At 36.5% G+C, this 23,888-nt stretch overlaps 1 long non-coding RNA gene across 1 annotated transcript in view; it reads right to left on the bottom strand.

Moving 5' to 3' along the window:
- Nucleotides 1-582: 582 nt before the first annotated feature.
- LOC116961724 overlaps nucleotides 583-23,888 on the bottom strand; it is a 77,940-nt gene continuing 54,634 nt past the window's right edge. Inside the window, exons 3-4 of the long non-coding RNA XR_004407110.2 lie at nucleotides 838-935; nucleotides 583-639 (exon numbers count right to left, since the gene is read on the bottom strand). This is a non-coding gene — a long non-coding RNA (uncharacterized LOC116961724). The remainder of the gene's footprint in view (nucleotides 640-837; nucleotides 936-23,888) is intronic.

Here is a 23,888-nt window from a genome sequence, read left to right as displayed (position 1 = left end):
ATATTACTGCAACCTGTAACAGAGAAGACACTTTCACTCATACAACTACACACATGTTCATAATCATATTACCGGTGTCCTTTTTAGCTGTTCTTGCATAATTTGTGAAAGAGGATATGATTTCATTTACTCTTCATAGAAGAAGAAAGCACCTTTTTTCTTGACATTTTTTCCACCTAGTCAAATAAGAGTAGTTTATGTTCTACTATGTTAAAGTCCATCAAAGTACCTGTATCCTAGTACTGCTTATTTTATCCAGACATGTGATTGATTCTCTCCCATCCTGCGTTTCCTCTGAGAAATTATTTTTTGGCATATAAGTCGAGACTGAGACATAATTCAGTCACAAATTCAAAGTTTAATTTGTTTTTCTTATAGAAAAGTCCTCCCCAAGCCTCATTCCTCCCCAAGCCTCACTCCTCCCAAAGGCTCACTTCTGCTAGGATAGAGTTATGTGATATCTTACTCACTCTTCTCTTGGTGGGTGGAATCACCTTCAGCAGAACAAAGTTCCCATCATCAATGAGCTTATTGTTTGATGCTTAGGACAGTCTCCTCAGAAGCAGAAAGCAGAGGTTTGCAACTTGCTTCACTCGGAGTGAAGATCCAAGTATTCACACTTCCTGAGTGCAGCAACCACTGGAGTATTACATGAAAGACTATTTTTTCTTGAATCACTTATAAAAGAATCTTTTAAAAACAAGTCTTGTACAGGTTTTGGTTTTGCTTTTTTTTGTTGTTGTTGGTTTTCTTTTTTCAAAAATGATTGTAGGTCTTTGTGGGATCTGGTTTGAAGATTTTATATTAGTATCAGATGTCTTAAAAAAAGCACTTTACCTGAAACAAAATGCAAAATATTGTCTGATGTTCTTTGGTCTGGGTTACACTGGAGGTCAAAGCATTCAGCAACATCACCAGTCTTCAGATATAGGAATCTAATAATACAGAGAAAAAGTATATAATAAAAAGAGGGTAATATATTTCTTGTTATATTCACATGAGCAACAAAATAATTTTAAGAATTAACATGTAGTGTGATTCTGGCATACTTGGACAGATCGAGATTTTACATTGAAAATATATTCCCTTTTTAAAACAAAACAAAACAAAACAAAAAATCTCTTTATCTGCAAGATGAATGAGCCCCTTCAATACACTGTAAATGTTACCCTGGCTGTGATCCAAGGATTGTGATGTGGAAGGACTAAGTTGCTTAATTTCTGCATTTGAAGCCTTTGTTAAAAAATGTTTTAATCTTTTCTTGACTCCACTATAGTTTAAAGCCTCGTTTAACATTTCAGCCAGGCCACAACAAAGAGCATTATTGTTTGACATGCTTTTCCTACAGAGCTTGTCAGATGTGCTGCATTATCTAAACAATGTTGGCAGCAAGTACACAAGTAGCAAGTGTGAATCAAATCAAAGATGTCCACAAATCCAGACTCCAAGTCTGAATGTTCCCAGACTCCAGGAGTATAGGAAGAGTGTCTGGTTATCAGTAAGACTAATCAATGATAAACCTATCATTTAGGATTTGAATCCAAAACTTGATGGCTTCCTACTGGTGGGGAATAACCCAGGCCACTGTTTTACTTGGTGTTTCCATCCCACATTGGAACGACCAAATTAGGAACTATTCAACTTTGTTCTTTACCTCAAGAACCCAAAAAAGAGGGTTGGTCCCAGAAGAATGTTGTCTTATCCTTGCTGACACAGAAGACTAAGTCCCAGTACACAGAATAAGCAGGATCAGCTTGGCTGCTGATCCTCTTGCACTGGCCTCAGCCTCACCTTCCAATCTACTCCATCCTGCTTGGCACCATCCTAGTAGCAGTAACCACCTTGCTAAAATCTGTCTACTCTGCTCTTTGGGCAAGATTTTCCTCACCTGCCTCCATCTAAATGAATTAAGCTAGCTAAGATCTCCTATTTAAACTTTGAAACTGGTCTGACTCATGATGAGTAAAATGTGTTTGGGACTGATTGTATGAACAGTTCAGCCTGAAGGCCCGAGGAAAGCAGTGTAGAGAAGCCAACTATGTCAGGTCTTTGATGATATGAATATAGACACCTTCTGAGTGTCTATTGGTGGAAGAACTTCATAACTTTATTAACTTATTTTATTACTGTATCATTCCTACTTCCAATGTATAATACTTTGAAAAATATTTTATTTTTCAAAAATATGGTTTTGAAAGCATACTTTAATACAAGCTCCAGTATCCCTAAAATAAGTTTTAAAGAGTGTTTGTTTCAGGGAAAGTTCCACTAAAAATCAAAATCAAGTGGTGAAAACAAGATTAAATATATTCAGTGCAATCAGCTAATACTTGTAAATATGAATTGTGGTTCCATATGTTTGTCATGCAATAACAATTAGTTTGAGGTTCTGTGAGTATTAGAACTTTTACTGTGGGAGGTGCCACCATATAACACACAGAGTAAGGGGCCAGGATGTGGTAGATGCTAACTGAAGTTCCTTGTCTTTGAATAGGGTAAAATTAGGTTCAGCTGTGTAGTCTTAGAAGGGATAGAACCTGCACTCGATTTCAGCACACCACAGCAAGCCAAATCATGCCTCAACAGGCTCTGTGAAGGAAGGAGATCTTCCCTTTACCACCTCATTACCCCATGTTGTCAAATATTTTACTTTCTGCACTCACAAAAAGAAACCCTAATTAATTGACTGCTATACAACATTTTGCTACTGTGACTAAACTTAGGCATAAGCATAAAAAGGTCTAATCTTGTACTGCCTTTTGGTACTATTCTTCAAAAGCCAGTTCTGACTTTTACATTTTGTATTGTGACTTTAAATAGACAGAGATAAATTTAGCAGGATTCTAGATAGCATGGCAGGTTCAGTTCAGAAACATGACAAATTCCATTGTTCTTCAATGTCAGGTCTGCAGTCTTGTAGGGAGTTAAAAAATAAATTATAGAATACTTACTTGTTAAACAATTTCATCAAAGGGTATAACTATATATCTAATTTTGTCATGTATTTTTAAAATAGCACAAAAAAAAATATTACTTTGTTTAAGTTTGACCAAATGACAAAAAACAGTGTGTTTTCTTACTATTGTATGAAATTTGATTTTGTGCTCAATGACAAAGAAAAAAGTAAATTAAAAGGAATATAGGTATAAAGGACAATTTTTTTCTTGTTGAAGGGTTGAAGGACTAAACTTCAAAATTTTGGCTGTTTCTAGGAGAACAGCTGGCTCAGGAATCTAGGAGGAAAAGAAAATATTCTTACTAGCACTAAGAATAAGTCTGTTCATTTAACATGGATTTTCTAACTCTTATTTTTGTTCTCAAATTTTTAATTATATTTTATTTTAACAATGAAATGCAACAATACAGAAATAGAATAAAAGATCATCATGAAAATGAAGAAAGACACAAGAGAATCTCCAATTAGGATACAATAAAAAAAGATGACAGTATGCCAACAAGTGTGTATGTATCATTTCATCTATGTGAGCAGGGCAGCAAGTTCTGTCTTTGTAAGAATTACTGGTTTAAAATTAAAACAATATTCAGGTAAAACTATATTAATTTATGGTTGAACCTCCTTATTTACTTTAATATTGTAATTATGAGTTTCAATCTTCTAAAAGACTTTAATTCTTGTTTTCAGGAACGCTGCATTTCAAATAACTTCTAAATGCCAAATTTTATAGGAAGGAGATATTTCACTAGAAGAGCGATGTCAACATGAATAAAGCAGGGCAAGAGGAAACACAAATGAAAAACAAATGACATAAACAATAGTAAAGAGATTTAAGAAAATATTTGTTGATGTTGCCAACCTGATTCATTTTCTTCTGCCTGAGGGAAAACCATGGTTGACCATTGAATATAGATGCAAAATATTGTTTTATGTCCAAATTCTTATCCTAACTTCATGTCGACTCACAAAGAGAAAAAGACTTGCAGTTTTGCTTTCTCATAGCTTTGAAACTTTAAATAGGTTACATTTCTGAGACTTTTCACAGAATTAGAAATGTGATTATCTCTTCTCTTCAAATGTGCTTTCCCTCTCTGTTTCTTTGCTACAATTTTCCTAATCTCAGCTGCATACAAAACCCGAAAACTAACTGGAATCTTTACAGTCAGTGACAAAGAAGATGAGGTGGATGTGGAAGAACAAAATATCTCCTTTTATCCCAGAATTTGGGGTACTCTTCTAGATCTAGAAACAACTTTTAGCCAGCATTAGCTACATGTCAGCCAAGGAGGAGCGCACACAGTATGCAAGGACTGCAAATGCCAATCTTACATCTGTGGTACTTCATTTTCAGAGTAATGAAGTTTTCATTTCAGGCTTCCTTTGCTCATCAGAAAAGGACTAAGTAGATGAATAATGTAGCATGATCAATGCACTAGGCAAACATTGACAACTGTGTCATTTTCAAATGCCAGTCATGAACAGAAAGTTGTCTGTCCTCTTCCACCCCTACTGATTCCAGAAGAAAGTAATTCAGATCTTGAACCACACAAATGCCTCTTCCTCCACATCAGTACATCTGTATTGAGCACACATGTAGTTAATACTCTATTTCTCTCTCTGTCATGTGAAGAATAGGAAAACAGCCTGCAAAGCCTGCTCTCCTTCATAAGCAAAAGTCAGCAGTGTGGCTGATAACTAAGTATCTGAAGTATTCATGTCCAACTGCCATTAGAAGAACCCAACATCTCCTCTTAATCACCTAGGGCTGCTATGTGTGATGTGATTTCCAATCAATATTCCAGCTCAAAATTGTATTAGTTAATTGTGAGCAAAAGTTATTACATTTTTACATGACTATAAAATACTGATAATACTTCCGCTCTCTTAGATGGCATCTCTAACAATTGCCATTGAGCAGTAATCCTTCATTGAAAAGTCTGGTTGGAGTTTAATGAAACCTGTGTAAAATTTTAAACTGTAATTGTTTTAATCTTGCTTTCCTGGCAGATTAATGAGGAGCATTTAACATCCTTTCTCACTGATGTCTTTTAATTTATTCCTACTATATTTATTCTCATTTTGTTTTAACACTGGCCAGAAATTATATTGATTAACTCAGCAGATATGGAAGAAATCAGGTAACTGCCTTGATTCTTTTGATGTTGTGTTAAATTATCTAATAACTGACAGTGACTAGATGATGCTTTGTTTTTAAAGCACTTGTAAACTGGCAACATCTATTTGTTTTACACAATTGAGTAATTTTTGGGGGGTCACAGTCCACTTACACAGCATAATTTCACTGGAAGAAGGCAGCACAGGCCTCCACAACCTCAGATAAATTTTCAGACCAGGCCCCCCTTATCAGTTAGGCAAAAAACTTCCTTTTTCACATGAATTCCATTTTTGTCCCTGCAGTTTGAAGGAGGCTAATATTTACAGAGTAGGTCATAAGAAGCCATAAGCAAGGCTACATTTCTAGAAGTGAAACACATGGCAAGAAATTTCACAAAAGAAACTTCTAGGTGATAATGGCTTGAAAAATATGTTCTTAATCATAAGAAAGTTAAAAAACTCCCTATAAAGCTCATCTTCAGTGATTTTAGTGGGCATAAACATATTCCAGGCTTTCCATGAGAGTCTTAACACGTTAGAGAGGAGACATTCAGAGTCCCTCTCCACAGGGAAACATCACAGAGGTGGGACACCATTGAAAGGGTGTGGAAAAAGCAGCATTGACAGGACCACCTGTACTTTGAAGTGTTTCATGAGGGCAGCATGTGCCATAAGTGAAGAATTCAGCCACAAGAGAGATACCTGTTGTGGGAGTCACCCGAGCCCACCTGGTCTTCTGGGAACTTCATGCACTTGGGCCAGTTATGAGCTGGCGTTGAACCAGCAGGTAGCCCAGATTAATCTGACAGATCTCTGATAACATAACATTATTTACATATATATGGGTATCTGTCCGTGCCTATGCTTGTCAGACTTTCTGTTTATCTGACTGTATCCATAAATTTTAAATGTATTGGCCAACCTTAGTCAGTGAGAAAAGGGTGTCAGAGATAAAGTTCAACAAGTTTAGTAAAAAGGCATTGTTGCCCAGAAGAAAAAGCAGTTGTTAACATGCTTTATTTCTTCATACGAGTTTACACCATGGGGGAGAAATGTCCTAAATGCCTGAAATGCAAGAAAAAAATTTAAATGGGGCTTACACTTTACTAGACACCAGAGAATCCAACCATGAGGCACAAATCAGGAGGAAACCAGGCTTCATTTGTTCTGCTCACTGCACAAGGAGTTTCTTGTTTGTACTAAAAGCAAGGATGACTTTCAGAGCAGTTTCACTTTCTGCCAATATTATTTATTTATACCACACTGAAAATGTGAATGGCATTTTACCTTTCCTCCAATGTTTCTGTCTTGAGGAACTTGGCCTGCGGGCCAAAATTTTGTCCTCAAATTCACTTACTCCAGGAATGGTTCACTATTAATTTGATACGCGAAGTAAGTCTTTCAATTGAAGTCAGGCAGTTTATGTGCCTCTCTCTGCCATGGAGTCATGAGAATTCTTGATGAGGGTGGGTGGGACAAGATGTCTGATATTCTAAACTCCAAGCCTTGCACAGGGGACTGTGAATCAATTAAGACAGAAAGGTGGATAATTTTAGCTCGTAAGCAACTTGTCCATAGATATAATCCAAGATATTTGGATTTCTTGTTGAATTAAGCCCATTGTTAAATATGTATTTGCAGAATAATAGACATGTTACCATCTCTTTCATAGATGGAAAAAACCCTCCCTGAAGAAAGTACCATGTCCAGTCCTATATTATGGACTCAGACTTTCAAAGGAAGTGTGACGCAGCCCCACGTGTTGATCTTGAATGCTGCCTTTCTATTTAGGGGTCAATGCTGCCAGATATTCAGTGTCCCTGATTCACAGTGCAAGCTGAAGACACTTGCCATCTTGCTTGATGCTTAGCACCTGCCTCATCACAGGGTTTCTCCACAGTTTTTGTCAAAAGTAAACAGAATTATTGACTGGGCATTAGATATTTTCTTACCTAAGAAATACAAAGGCTTGGTCATTTTGCAAAACAGTTAAAACTAGCAAAGCTAGTGTAACAGCTGTTCTGTTGTAATAAAAATGAGGAATATTATTATAAATTCAACAGTATATTAATGAGTGTTCTTCTGGTATTCATTTCAGTTGCTCCATCCTTAAAGAAGTATTTCCACTGCTATTTTGATACAGGAAGTATATTTTTCCAGGTCACTCAGACCTATATTCCTACAAACCACATTCCTGTATGGTTTTGCAACCACAGTGACTGACTCAATTGTGAAGAAGAAGGCTTCTTCACATTGTTCTGTCATTTAAAACCATTTCAAGGCTCTTTTGTATGGGAAAGAGGCCATACAGTATTACTAAGTATTCCAACCATATCATTTAAGCTTTGCATGGAGTCGAATAATTAAATATGTTCTAAATATATTTCTAGTAGGCTTCAATTAAGGCATGTGAGAAGCATCATGTAGATAAATCAGAATATTCCTGATGTGTCTTAAATTTACCAAGATGTGCTTCTCTCAGTTTACTCATTAGGTTAACTAGTATGAAAGGCAAACACCACTACGTATTTAGACTTGCCACATATAATATTATGTCCAAGCTAGGAAAAAAAAATATGTTCTGACCGCATGCCAGGTAAAAAGAAATACACAATTCTAGTAAAGATATAGTTTTCATGTGTTTAAACAAACTGAGAAGAACATTGGGTAGGAGTTTAGGGATTACCTTGATTTACCATAATTTAGTTAAATTACACCCTCAGTCTTCACTACATGTTTATGACTATAATCTTTACCAATGTGAGATAAAAATGTAGCTTTTATGCCTAGTGGAGATAAGGACTCAGAACACTATAACAAGGTTGCTGAAACAACACAATTGTATCACTGTATGTATAAGAATAAATTTTCAGATGCATTGTCGGCTTAACATCCTAAACTAACTTTTAGTTCTCAATCATGTGTCCATGAAATTTGTAGTAAATTAGGTACCTGTATTAATGGACTAATTACTACCAACCTTTCTGTTTTAGCAAACTACTCAGTTTCACTAAGGAAAGGCTATGTCATCTGTGAGGTGAAGTTGGAATATATGTATACCAATATATACCTATATGGTCATAGATGTCTGTAAGGAAAAGGTGGAGAGACAAGAAAGTCATCGTCTTCAAAATTATTTCAGAAATTTTCTATTACAAGGCAAGCACTACAGAAATCTCTGAGTTCCACTGGCTTTTTTCTGCTTTCCTCTTTTTTTCCAGAGAGGGGAAAGGCAAGACTGATATTACTTCTTTTCTACTTACGGTTAACATTACATCAAAGCAGTATTCTATTGAAGTTAATCTCCTAGCCTACTTTAACCACTGACTTCATCTGGCTCGCTAGGCTCCTTCTAAAATGAGGGAGATGATACTTTCTCCATAAAGTACTTATTCCCAACTGTATGGGCTCTCTCCAGTTCCTCGGCTTTCTTCAGTGTCTGCAGAGGAAAACTGAGCAACAAACTTTGACTAAACCTTTAAAAGAACAAAGTTAAGTCAGATTAATTGTGTCCCCAGAATCCAAGGAGTGGAGGTGAAGAGGGTCTACTGACATAATAGCTTATAGAGATGTTCTCTGGGAAGATCAAGGAGGTTTGTTCAGTAAGAGGAGACAGTTTCTTCCTACCACCCATTGAAAGTGAAAAAAAAAAAAAAGTTTTCAACATACGTTGAAGAATTAATTTTTTTAAAGTAGTTTTGAAAGACTTATTTTGGGATAAATTCAAGAATATTGTGTCAGTAATATCAGATCATTCTTGTCTGATTGTGACCTTTAAAATGTTTTGCTAAGCTTTTATATATATTTAAAGTCAATGAACTCTGTAACAAAAAGGATCTTTTGAAATGCAAAACTGAAACCTACCTGGTCATTTCTGACTACCTGAAAATGTTTTTTCCCTTTTTATGGTTTTTTTTTTTTTTTTTGAAACAAAATATTGTAAAGAATACACATTTGTATACATTTCACCTTGAACCAAATAGTAATTTTCCACTGGGGAATGGTTTTCACTCTGACTTGAAAGACATACAAGTCAATTGGACACTGGGAGTAGAGAGAAAAAGTGCAGGTTATCCTGTGGCACTTGCTTGGCTGGTTTTATAAAATAATGCAGAAAACAATATTGCATCAGAATCAAAAGATGTCCTGCTTCTTACAAAGAGCAGGTATTCAGGGAAACCCATCCCTGTCCTTACAGTAGACTCTCATGTGCTTCCTCTTTCAGAAGAAAAGGTGTAAGAAAGCAGGAGAAAAAGAGTTTTCACATCAATCTGGAAATGATTGCCACAAGGAAGTCCCTGAAAAAAGCACAGTCGGTGGCATCTGAGAGCCCTGGAAGGCTCAGTGAGTTACAAAGTGATGATGCTTCAATGTGAGCGCTGCCCCAGACTCCAGTTAAAAAATCCAGCAATGAAATGAGGGACTGGGGCCAGAGGGCTCAAAGGATCCAACCAAAGTGGAACAATAACTTGTCCAAGCACAGATCAGCCCAAAAAATTAAGAAAGCTAAAGTTTTACATAATTAAAGGTGTGGCTGCTCCAGAAAAGTACATGAGCCCAGGGGAATTAAGACTGGTCTAGACCAAAAAGGGTTACTTGGTGATAAATAACTCTTAGAAATGGTAATTATGTTATGCCCTAATGTTATTTACTGCTTTATATTGTTCACTGTGACTCCTTTAATTAATCTTCCCGACATTCTCACTAACTCATTCCTTTTATTCTTTGTTGAGATTAAAGGTCTTTTTTTATCTTATTGCTTTTATGTTCATTCTTGGGTGAATCCAGTATGAAATTAGATGCCTGTGTGCATTTTGAGCACTCATGGCACTCACTTTTGGGATTCACAGCAATCTTACTATCCCTTCTAATATTATTGAAAGTCCTTGACATTCCTGACCACTTTGAAATCAGTTTGTCCAAGATCGGAATAAGTTCTTAAAGTAAAACATTCCCCAGTTCACAAAATCCCTCAGAGCAAGTCCTTAGGGTCACTCTTTGGCTAACAGAAGACTCCCATACTTTTTTCAGGTAAAGATTTCTCACTAGGCTCTAAGTCACTTTGAGAAGCTATCTTGCTAAATTACCCAGTAATTTTCCTTGGATAGTTTGCCCCAAAAAGCTCACAAACACCCAACTATATTATTTCCCAAGACTGGTTTTGCTCTCTTAGGATATCTTTGAACTACTTTCAATTACTCTGACTGGTCAAGCTCTCCACTGAAAATGCTCCAGTTCCCTGAAGCAGATCCTCCTGATGACTTAGGCAAGAAATAAATATAATTATTTCACCTTGTGGTAAATTGCCCATGATCATCTCTATGCTGCAAAACATCATCTCACGGCCCTTTCTAATTGTGGTGGCTAGTTCACCAGCAACATTTTATCCTGTAACACATACTCCAGGGCAGATTAAACAAACAACTTGTTTACAAACAGTTTAATGAGGAATAGCTATGACGCACCAGGTATTTCATTTCCCTCTGCATATGCAAAGGAGCTCGCTTCCTATTTTCTTTATACAGATGACAGCAGCAGATTCCTCTTCAGAGGCTTTTCAATGAGTGACCCTGCAGCAACAGAAACCTGTATCTCACAGATTTTCATCTCCTGGTGAGTCCTCAGCAAGGGTGGACCAATGGCCAGGTCCAGCACTGTCCATCTCACTGAAGAATGTCTCATCTGCCTTCAGCCTCTTCCCTGCATGTTACATGCAAACTCCCCACATGCCACAGCACAAGCTCCCAGGACAGTTTACAAGGGAGCCTTTTCACACAGCACTCCTCTGAGCCAAGCTCAGATATAGCTGATATGAGCACTCAGGCCCAGGTCTCTGTCTCCCCCTCTCATGAGGCCTCTTTTTGCAGCCTGGCAAATGTGTTGGATTCCACCATCATTCAGAGAATAACCTTCAGTAACCTTCTCTTCTCACATCACTTAACTTCAATTTCCCTTCTGTTTGCCTGTAATGGTATTTTATACCTCTGTGGTATTTTAGCCATTTTAACCCGTACATAATAACAATTTCTCAGTGGTTTCTTCACTAAATGTGATGGTGAGCCATAATGTTCCTCATTCTTTTACCTGGCTTGCCTACCAATGTTGTCTTGTGCTTTGATTTCTAAGCCTTTGCCAAGGATTTCTTTTTGTTCTGACTTAATGTAGCACTAGGTGCAAAGGGAGATCTTGCCCAGGGGTAGAATGGTTAGACATACATTCTCTGGAAATACTACTAACAGTAAAAATAATACTAATAGTAATAGAAGAATTTCTTCAAAGATACCACACATGGGGAGTGAGACTAATTGTTATTGAATATCTGATTAAATAGTGAGATTTTTCAGTGGAAAAAAAAAAAATTCAAGGCAATATTTTTTGCTCAATTTTTGTTTTATCAAACATAACAAAAATCCAAATTCAGTTCAATATTATGTTTTGTGATTATTTTTGCCATTCTTGTGGGAGTTTTGTACAATAAATCTTCAGTTAAGATGAATTCTGTAACATGCCTTAATGATAGAATTATTATTATATCTTATCAAATTGTTGAACTAAAACACACAGAGACATCCAGGATTTCAGTGTAAAACTGCAGCTGTTTGAAAATGTGCAGTGAATGTCATCTTTGGAGCATATTTTGTGATCATCATCCCACTGGGCACTTAGGTATCTTCTGTTTTCTATATTACACATATTTAAAATATATAAAGCAGAATGAAATTCAGAAAATATAGATATCAAGCTACTTGCATGACATTACAACTCCACATGACTACTGCCATGATAATACCCCATACCCAAGGCTATGAGTAGCGATAATTAAACTAAATCTAACATAGATTCTCACTAAACTGATGATCTCTGTTCTGATGCCTACCGATATTAAATACCATTAACGTTTGGGCTCTTGTTGGGAGATACTAATCAAACATATGTTCTGCCGTTCTGATCTATCTCCACTATTATCATGTAATGATGATACTCTGCAAGGCACAGAGAGCAGTACTCAGCTTGATTCATTTCCTGTTATCAGGTAATACACAAACTGTACTGACTATAGTATGAAATTTCTGTGGATAAAAGGGGAAAGTAAGAAGTAGACTAGTGTTAAAAAAAGAGAACAAATGGGACAAATGCCTGGCTTCCAGGATGAGAATTACAGATTTACATCCATTAGCTTATGAAAGACCAAGAGTGCTATAGTTATATTCTATTGCTTATGCTAATTCTTACTATGTAAGATGACTTGTGACAAGGTAAAGGTGATGAATAGAAAAGGCAGCTGGGTTGCAGAGCTATGTTCCACTGCCATTTACTTATGCTTCCATAAACCAATAGAATAAATCCTGAACTATATATACCCAATTTAAAAATCAGAATGGTAAGGTTAATCCTAAAAGATGCTTTGAGCTGGTTTATTAAAGTATCCTGCTCTCTCTTGGTTCCAGCTTCATTTTCCCCTTCCTATCATTTTCTTATACTACACGTACTGGAATCTCATCACTGTAGGCAGGAACAGCTACAAACATGGAAGCCAAGGGATTAATGTGAAGTGAGGAATGGTTACACTGAATGCTACTAGTCGTTATCTGTTTGTTAAAAAGCTGACTCTCTCAACCACGTAGACATTAATAAGAGGAAAAAAAGCAAAAATTACCTCTGTGCAAACATGTGAAACAAAGAAAAGTACCTCTGCCTTGCAGGATAATACAGACCTTACTAAGACCTCTCAGAAATATTAACCTAAACAAGGAGTTTGTGGTAGACTATCTACAAGTTCTAAAATAATATAATGAGATAATAACCTTTTATTCTGCTCGTTCTGTGTTGCATTTCATACAGTAACATCAAAATATTAATGTTGTACATGTCAATGTTCTGGTAGGATATACCAAGATGTTTCTCTCATTTCCTGTTTTGTTTGTTTGATTGTTTTGTTTTGTTTGGGTTTGGTTGTTTTGGGGTTTTTTTTTTGGTATTTTTTGCCTTGGAATAAATTAATAGCAGTACTCTTATTTTTAGCTTTTCAACACAGTGTTACTCTACATCACTTGGAGACTGTCAGTTCTTATAGTACAAGACATTATCTTTACTAACCAACACATTTTAGAAGTTAAGTTAGCCAGATAGTATAAACCTCTATAGTCTTGAAAAGTAGAATTAAAAATTGGCCTAGTTCATGGCTACAGCTCCTCCTGGGGCCATAGATGCTTGTCTTAGTTTCTGCACTTTGTATGGAAGAAGAGATTAAAGACGTTAAACCAGACAGAAAATAGCAGTAGCAACAAGCCCAGGCAAAAAGGATGAGGGGACATAACAAGCCTTGGCAAAGCCCCAGCCTCTATCGGCACCAATTCAGCAAGCCTGGGCAGAGACTCAGAGACACAGCATCTTCTCTGTGCAGACCTCGGATGGTCTAATGTCAGTTATCTAAAGTTTCTGCATTTGGAGTCCATGTTTCAGCTATAGTTGGTGGAGGAGAACAAGTTCTTGCAGAATGTGATTCACAACTTTTGATGACCCACGTACCAAGAAAGCATTCCCACAGCATCATTGATCCCATTTGTTTTTCTCTCTTTTTCCTGTTTTTCTCCTTTTTTCTTGTTCTCTCTTAGGTTACTATAATTTATATTTAAATAATGTATAGGTCAGTAGTCAGAGCCTGCTAATTTTTCTGGTTGCGCAATTTTGAGGGAAAACATATGTTCCTGACACAACTGATCAGAAGTGTTTCATATTCTGAGGTTAACAGCTAGGTAACATTAGTATTGGTGTTATGTTTGTCTGCAATAAGCACTGGGGTGCCAAATACCTAATCCAGGCAGCTGGACTTTGTCTTAATGGTCTTCATGAACTAGAGAAGGAAACTCAGAGAATTACTTCCCTGCAGCATCCACATTCTACAAGGGACTCTCTGGCAGTTGTGCACAGAGAAGGTACAAATTCAGCATCAACTTTCTGTTGCTCACCAGTGCTCTCTTACTGAAAAAAATAAACTTTACATGGCTGGGCAAGAAAGAAAGATGACATTTCAAAAATCAACAAAGGTCAAACTTTTGTTAAAATAATGATATTTAAGTAGTTGTTTGAACTCATATTCACACACAGAATGCTCCTTCATTGCAAATGAAAATACTTATCATTCTTCCCCTCCCTCTCCCCCCAAGAATTTTTCAAAGAAATTGAATTCACTTTGTTGAAAATTGAATCCTGGAAAATATTTGTTTTTAATACTGAAAACCCAGTTTTGAAAAATATAATTAATATTTGAAAACTGACTATTTTCCTGTTTTCATTTATGGGAAATGTCAGCATAAATAATAAATTAAAAACAACCCTTTTTTAGCTCCTTTCCCAACTTTCCCATGAAAAACAAATGGTATTTTCCTTCAACTCTACTGGCAACAGAAATGTCAATATAGAAAGCCTTCAGGCATCAGACTGGGTTTCTCTTCAAAAGCACAAGGTTAATGAGCATATTGAGAATTGTCAGGAGCTCACAAGTCTGAAGGAACCTCAGATCCATCTACTGGACTATTTGCTCAATGACTCACAGGAGGGTGAAAGGTTGAATTACCAGCCCTTCCCTTCAAGAGGATAGATAACATTTTCTAAACCCCCAGTGACCCATCAGTCCCAGAACCAGATCATGCAGCTAGATTCCAAGACATTAGAAATTCCCTGGAGGATGGGGACATAATCTGAATGTGTAGAAGGCTTCACTTATCTACTAGTCAGAAATGGTTTTATTGGTAAGAAATAAAACAAGATATCAGAACTGAGAGGCTTTGAAAATGTGTCATCAAAAAACTTCTGTTGCAGAATGATCCTAAACGGTACTGACAATTTATAACAGAGGCAGTAACTTTTTTTTTTTTTTTTTCCCTTTATACAGAACTATCGCTTGCTTTTCAAAATGCTATTTAAAAAAACAACAAAACAAAACAACAACTGTAATACATCTAATTCCACATTTTAATGGATAAAGATAGCTTTATGGGAGGGAAATGGTAAAATAACTGATCTTTATAACATTCTCTGAAGTAAGAAGATATTGCTTTGCCTGTTTTGTAGAGGGGTGAAATATTTTTCATAACCCCATTCACTCTAAAGAGAACTATATGTTGTCAGTAGTACCAAATCTGAACAACTGCAGAAGCAGTAGCTGTAAATGTTGAAAAAGACACCATCCGTTCTGAATAAAAGTGTCACTGCTTGGCTCAGTGACACTACACAGCCAATGTTAAAGCCTGGATCAAAAATCAAGAGTTTCATTGAAACTCTACTGTATATTTGTATTAATGAATATTAATCTTGTTTGAAAAATATGGAACTGCTTAAAAAAGAACTTCAATTCTGACTTTAAAATCTTTTTTTTTTCTCACACTGTTTGAGTGGCTACGAAGTTCTTCTATATATAGTAGGAATATGGTAATATTGCCAAGTATGTTATTTAGTATAGTCAGATCACAGTTATATTTGAATCACAGTTTGGCATTTCATTTTTTTGTCTGAGTTGTAATTTTTAATTCACTGTCTTTTAAATAAAAACCTGTCTTTGTCTTAAATCGTGGTGTAAATATGCTGTGCTAATCAATTAATAACATTTGTGATCATCAGGCAAATTGTTTTCTTACACTGATTTTTATCATAATCATTGTTCTGTATGTGTACCTGATTATTATCAACCTGCATAACGTGTTTGTGCAGAGACCAGGATAATAGATGGTAGATCCTTACAGACTGCAATAACAAAAACTGAATTGAAAGCTCTAGGCACTGCTGGAACACCACACCACAGAATAGAAACCAGCTAAAATGTCACACTAAGATTCCTTCATGTAATCTTAAATGCTCAAAAGACTTGGGAGACTATCTTATGTATCTGCACAAAATGACACAGTGAAAATCTCTGCAAATAGTAATTTTCTGGATTTACCGCATGACAGGAACATCAGGTGGTAAGTTAAATAATGCAAGGCACAGAAATTGAGTAAAAATCTTCCTGTGAGCCTGCTCATCACAGACAGATGAGCAGCTGGTTCCCACTGCAATTCCTATTTGCTTCTAAGCTTTCCCAGCTGGGATAAGTGAAAGCCTTATCACGGTCACTGACAATCTGACAGCCATCTGAGATAGGCTGCGAGTCAGTCCCCTGTAAGGTGGGGAGGAACAGAAACTTCCTCTGGAGGTATTGACAGCAGGCAGTGCATTTTGCACTTTAATTTCCCATTACAGGGTACTGTGCCAGCTCACAGAGAGTGCTGCACTGTGGCATGGAGAGTGAGGGAATATTATGCTGGTATCTCTCACATATTTCAAATAAAGGTTAACATGTAATATCTGAGTCGGAGATTCTTCTCAGGGCGTAGCAGCTTTTCACAGCAAGGCAAAGGGATCCTCCTGAAAGATAAGGAATCAAATAGCCTGAGATATCTGCTGTCTCTGTGAAGGTCGGTGGTGGCATTCTCATACACCGCACCAGATGTAATGCCTTGTATAGAGGAAGACAGTCATGGGTTTGGGCACATCAGGGGTCAGATGCACAAGTGCTCAGCACCTTCTGCTGGGGCCGGGTCCATGAACTTCAATCAGCTCAGGGCGAGATGCCTTGGTGCAGGTGGGCAGGCTCAGTGCCACCACTTGTGCTAGCAAGGTATTTCATTCTGGGTGCTGAATTCTTCTGAAAGTAAAATGTTTACCATGTGCAAGATTGGTTTAAAAAACACTTGTCTGGTAGACTAAAAAAGTTGAAGTGTAGACAGAGGAATGGCTTACTGTAGAGAAAAGAAAGATATCTGTACAAGTACAATTCATCTTTCGATAACTATTTAAGTATTAATTCCAAGACAATCATGTGAGAAAAAACAAAACAAAGCAAACAAACAAACAAACAAAAACAAAACAAAAAAAAGAAAGTAATGAGTGAAGAAGATTCCCAGTAAGTAGAACAGTTTCTGTATGACAGTCAGGCAGAGATATCTACTTATTGTATAGGTTGATGAGATGTATAGATGAGAAGTTAAAAATTCTGTGAAAAGACTTATGCAGCAGCCCCACTGTGTAAAGACACTCAGTGGCATGCCTGGCAGGTAATCAATAGAGAATTGCAAAGGCCCACTCTCAGTAGGTACTTAATGCCTCTGTAATCGCAGCTCGAATGAAGCTCATTTCCAAACCTTGCTGCATGTTTTCAGTATCTAACAGGATCTCTACATACATGAGATGTAAAGATATCAGGGTATGAGAGGGCAAGAAGCTAAATCCCTTTTAATTCATGTTAATTACAGAAATCCATGGGTATTCAAGGAATGCAGGATTGGGCCTGAAATATTATTTTCTAAATTATACCAAGAGGAATATTCTGCGCAACTGAACTAAATAGTCCAGAGACTTTCTTATGAAAAAGGCTGGTGGACTTCTGTGGCATGAAAGATATATGTGCCCATGTGTAAGAGTGTGTGTGTGTGCTTGCATGCACAGGGGAATGTTAAATTGTTTTGTATCAGTGAATATTTAAGCAGGAGACATGAGTAACAGGTATTACAACTAATAAACTAATCAGTTTAGATCTGTGCTTTTCAAACAAAGCATTATATTTCTTGAACAGCCATAACCTGGTACAGCATTTCATCAAAAACACTGAGTGAAGTATTAGGATTTTTTTTCCCTGGTAATATCAGTATAATTTATGTCTCCATAACAAAAAAGTTAGAAGACTCTTCATCAAGCAGATTGTGTCTGGGTGAGATTTTATGCTAATAAGTTAGAATTCCAAGTTTGATTTACTTGATTGATAATATAAAAAGAGTAACGGTGAAAGAGAAATACATTTTTAATATACTGCTCAGCAGTCTCTGCAGTAAACCAGCAGATGAACTATGAAATTTATTTTTTAGATTTCATTAGGATTGTATTAAAATGTATGAAAGATTATTATCCATATAGGTAAAATAAAAAAAGTCCTGTCTATTGTGACAATTACAATTTTTTAAAAATCCTTTGGGGTTGGAGTTTGTTGGCAGGTTGCAAAAGCTGGCTTGATTTAGTCTCAAACTACAGTAGATGCAATAATTTATAGCATCTGAATAGTGAAACAGTATTCTGGTATTTAAATTAACCTTTAATAGATGGCATGAATCATTTTCATACTCGTGCTTTTGCACATTGGACTGCACTGCTAGAAATACAATGTTCTTGGTGACATTGTTTAAGGGTCTAATCTTATATTGCTGCTTCAATAAGTTTCCAAGGGCTGCAGAAAATGAGATGGGGTACACTGAACAAACTAATGCAAAAAAAACCTTATTACAAATAAAGCATTGCTCAGCTGTTCAGAAACTTTCAGAAGAAGAAAAATTTGAGTTACATTTCTATCACAGCAATAGTATACTAAAAATTATTTTTAATGAAAAGTAAAAGAAGAAAATGACAAATTGTATCCAAGTCCAAGTTTGTGACTTCTTGTAAAACAGTAACTTTGAACCATGACTGTTTGTAATGTGATAAAGTATAATGTAAATTTAATGGCTTTCAAGACACAAGCTATTAAATACCATAGAAATCTGGTATATCTATTTGAAAAGTCAGTTTCTAGGCTCCTAGATCTTGCTACACTTTCAGAAACTGCAAGTTTAATTTCCAGCACCCCCGGTTGGGATTCAGAACTACAGCAAAAACAATTACTTTCTTTAAGGTTTTGCATACCAGTCAGGAGAGTCACTATTCCAGGAGATTGCCAATATATACAGAGACAAATACAGGCAAGGAGGGAAAAGCCGCATGGAGGGAGGGATGCAGGGCTCTCTCATCACTGTTAACCTACTGTACCTCAGCCTGCAGCCAGCCCAGATGCCACCACAGGGCTGTGAGATAGCTTTGCCCGAAGTCATCCCCCAGCCTTTGGCTTGACCAGGACAGAACTAAAGGAGGGTAAAAAGTATATTTAATAAAATATTAAATCTTTCTTCACTGAAGAGCAATGAAAAATGCCCAGTAGACAATAGATAGCACCAGTAGACCAAGTGATCCATAAAGAAGTTTCTGTTCAAAAAAAAAAAAAAAAAAAAGGCATTAACTGCAGAATATTTTATCATGCTGAGCAAAATGTAGATTGACTACAGGCTGAAATAAAGCAGCCACAGGATACCTGTCTTACCAGCTTTACTCCCACGGAGTTATCTCCCATCTCTCACGAACCATGTTCCCTCAGCATCAGCAACTAAATATTTCTCTGCATATTCAGGTGAAATGTTTATGAATTTTTAAGATTTTGGACATAAGATATTCACTGATGAATATTCAGGAACTGCTATTAAAGTCCATGAAAGAATCAATGAACTTTCCATGAAAAACCACAAAGGTTTCACAAATCTGACAAAAGTCCATCCCTTGGTACACAGTTTCTTCCATGCAGCTACCGGGCTCGAATGAGCAGAGTGGGGGCACCCCCTCCTCTCCTGTGGTACCTGCTCTATTGCCTACTTTCAAAAGAAGTCAGTGATAAACACAGCACTGGTGTACTCCTGTAATTACTATTGTACATTGCAATGATGTCTTTAGACTTCCTATCCATTTCCTGGAATTTATGATACAGGATGTCTGACCCTATCTCACTATGATTTTTTGGCCCTGGACCCTCTGAAATGATGTTTCCAATCTGAAAATATCACCTAGAGAGGTTATATTTCTGTCCTGTGATACATCAAACAGTAGGATTGTAAATCTACAATTTAAAGCTGGATGCTGAGTAAAAAGTCAGTTTAAATTACTCTGCTCGGCCAGTGACAACAAAACCTTGGAGGGAAAATGTGGATTCAAAACAAGACATTTAAATTTTGTCTGTTGAATCTGATCCACAGGCAGATTATTTGGGTGAGTGTGCCTTGGGTGAGTGTGCCTTGGGTTAGTGTGCTTAGCTACCAGACACCACCACTTTCACTTGACTACCATTCTTTATCCACACATGGGTAAGAATGTCCAAAAATATCAAGACTGATGTTTTATGTATTTTTGATTTTAAAAAAAAAAAAAACAAAACAAAAAAAAACAAACAAACAAACAAAAAAAAAAAACCAAACAAACAAAAAAAAAACAAACACCAAAACCCAGATATTTTATATAACCAGGACTGTAAATCAAGATTGTCAGGCCACAGGAAGAAAAAAATCCTCGTGAGAGTATATTTCTTCTAACATAGAAACAACAGCTTTATTATAAAATAAAATCAATGACATTTTCATGCCAAACTACTGTGTCTATTTCACTGCAGTGTTCTGCCGAGGGTCCCTCCCAAAACTTCCTAGTGACTCTTGTCACTTAAAGAAGCACATCCTAAGAAAAATCTAACCTTTAAATATTATTAACTTCTTCATTGACTGTAATGGTCTAGGAAGAGTCATGACCAGTTATTCTGCAGAGGTCCCTATTGTGTTTTCCTGCTATACTGTGGACATGGGGTGTAAAATCATTATGGAAAAGATCAAGAGAAACAGAAGTATTTCCTTACATGAAATGAAGATTCATGCTGGTACATTGTAATTTCTGAGTTTGTGTCTCAGAGTAAGAAGGCATACACCTTCCTAAGAGCAAAACAAAATTTTCTAAAATCTGACATTACCAGTAAAGTAAATAGTTAAGGATGAAATAAATTACAACAGTGGGCCAAAAGTTTGGATTAAAGTCTTTACATGTGAGTCCTAAAGTCAGGATCATAATATAGTCTTAACTTCTTCAAAGTGTGAGCTGCTTGGATTTGAAAGACGATTTCAAAATAATCTGATAATTTCCACATTTGTACATATCAATAGACTAATACCATTTGCACATACATTAAGATATCAGCTAAAGGTATACAGCAAACTTGAAAATTACATTTCTGTCTAAATATTTTAAAGGCATTATAGTTATAAGTAAAACCTAAGGCTCCAGTTTTGAAACACTTATGCTCACACTCAGCTTTCCCTAAGTAATGCCACTGAAATCAACTCTTGAATCATTTTCTAATTTGCTTAAAAATACTTCGGAACTTCAACAGGAAAAGAGAAAAAAGCTCAGAACATATTGCTGTATTGAGGATCTACCATGAAATTGGAACCATTACAATGCCAGCTAACCGTGATTAGAATAAATATATTCTTTAAGTTTTCCAAGTCCAAGAAAATTAATCTGACATTCTTTAAAGGTATCTAACTGGATTTCAGATGCAGAGCTACAGATTGTTGTGAATTATTACAAATATCTTCTCAAGCAAAGTTTGCATAGAAAAGTAGGCAGTGAGACCAATTGAATTAACTGGGGAAAAACAAATAGGCTTTTGGACACAAAGATATTTTTTGAATGCAGAGAATTTACATCCATTATTTACAACAGCTCCATGGCTATTAAAGAATATTCACTTAGTGATACTATCAAAAACTACAGAAAAAAAGGAGAATTTTGTATACAACTGTGTTGAAAAGGGAAAGTAAAATGGCTTTTTATTTTGTATAAAAATATCTCGCACATATAGGTAGGTGAGTTTTCTGAGACCCAGGAAGACCTTAATAAAAATCCAGGACTAACTTGAAAAGGAAATATGCTTGTAAGATGTAGTTAATTTCTCTAAATAAGTGTTTTGCAACAGCTCTTCATTTCTTAGCCTCCCTGTAAATTTGGGATACCATGGTAGAGACTATTTTTTTGGTATTTACAACCCAGCCAGAGTCAAAAAAATATTGGAAACCTCTCACTAATGGAAGTCTGTACTAGGCAAAAAATAAAGGAAAGCATTAAAGTCTGTTCTGCACAAGCAAAATAACATTGTGTCCTGTCCCTCTATCTAGAAACATTAATAACTCGGAGAAGTGCCCAGTTAACTTTGAGTTGAGGTGGCTCCTGGACTGCAGTGAAAACTAATTTGCCAAGCACTCAATGAATTGAGGCAGAACTGACGTATTTCATTTTACTTTTAATTCCTAAAATTGACTTACTTGCTGCAAACAGCCTGGCAGAGGATGTAAAATTTTGCTGTCAGTGCTAGGCAGCGCTTTGTTGGAATGCAGTGTCTCTCTTACTTGGTGCCTTTTTCTGAGTGAAAGTACATCTATGTAGCTACACATAGAGAAGCTTCATGGGTCTGAATACTTAAAATTTGCTCTGCCACAAGAAAATTTTTCCCAAATCAGATAAACTCAAAGTAATCAACAATACAATTCTATAAAGACACTTTTTGAAACAGCTTTTCTTTTGGAGGAAAACATGATTAACCATATTTCGCCTGTGCTCTGCAAAGGCATTTTACCTTGCATGTTCTTAAGTGTCAGTTTCTGGAACTTCAATTATTGTTTAAAGGGTAATAAATCACATCAGGTGTTTCTGCCTCCTTCTTTCCCCTGCAGATCAGTACAGCAATCTACTATACTGCTGAAGAAGAAAGAGTTTCCATGAAAGTTTGGGTTTTTTACTGGAGGAGCAGTAACACACACGTTGAATCTGAAATAGAGGTTGTTACAAAGTCACCAGCCCACCAGTTTCTCCATGGGATGAAGTAAAGGTCCACTGGTGAACTTGATTCTAGATGTTATTTAGGTATAAATAATTTTTCATTGAACATTTACACAAATTAAATGCACCAGGTAATTGTTTTAACCTCAAAATCCTCCTTAGACCCCACCCCAGTCTCACGGCCTATGAGATATTGTTGATCAGCCATGATATTCTTGCTTTTTAAGACTGAAAAACACTCGTTCTTCATATCTCTTCTATGTACCAGTCTCACTGCTGTATTATGAAATAAAATCTCAATCTGTTTCAGGTGGGGCTGCAGCAGTGTTTGGGAGGATAATGCCCCTAATCCAGGCAGAACCTCTGGCCAGTACAAAGGAATAAGCAACAACCATTTCTAACAGGAGGATGTTAAAATTGTGCCCATGTTTTCCTGAAATAAAATCTGAGAAATCGTACTGTCATGTCAAAGAAATCCCTTAGAATCTTTTAAAAGGATCATTTAAAATATAACTTTTATGCCCTTTTAAGAGAGATGAACATTCCTAATTTGAAAAACTTGACGAGTAAGCTATTCAATGTATTATGTACACACCTAATGATAAGACCTTTGTGTCACATAGGACAGTTCTTAATAAAATACTCAGTGACTCTGAAGCAAAATTCTGCAACACACATACAACCAATTTAATACAAGTATGATTAAGCATTGGGCTCCCTTTTCTTCTTATGGCATTCAGAACAGCTCAGAGCTAAACACAAAAGAACAGAAGTTTTCTTCTCCTCAGCACATAAATTATTACATTCCCAGGACATAAAATAGTATTTATAAACTCTTGGTAGCTATGGGATTAGTAACAGGGTAACTATATGTTTGATGGCTGTATAGTTTTGCCCAATTCCCTTCCTTCCTTCCAGGACACCAATATAAAGCCAATAATTGCTGTTAGGCTATTTGAATTAGATCAGGGCTATGACTGAAAGGTCTGAATGGATCTTTGTCATAGTTGTCACAACTTGGTTTTTGCCTTCTAAGAACTGTGCTTGTGGGGATGGGACTGCCTTGCCCCTCTCCCAGGTGCCCTGTGCCTTCTGGGGTCTCCTATAGTTGCTCAGTAAGGGGATAAGAGGACACCAGTATGTAGAAGTTGATGCTGATTTTACATGCAAATTTTCAAAAAGATTTTTTGTTTGATAGGAGACGACCAGCTGAAGTAGAGTGCCTCACCTAAGTGAGCAGGCAGAGCAAAATTACTTGCAGACTGTCTTAGTCCATGATCAAACCCACGGCAGAAAACAAAGTGCCGAAGACGCACAAGCTATCTCAGCCTTT

The sequence above is a fragment of the Tyto alba genome, unplaced genomic scaffold, assembly GCF_018691265.1.
Source record: "Tyto alba isolate M040663 unplaced genomic scaffold, T.alba_DEE_v4.0 Super-Scaffold_9, whole genome shotgun sequence".
NCBI lineage: Eukaryota > Metazoa > Chordata > Aves > Strigiformes > Tytonidae > Tyto > Tyto alba.
Note: the sequence above shows the minus strand (reverse complement) of the source record. Positions and strands in the feature narration are given on the sequence as shown.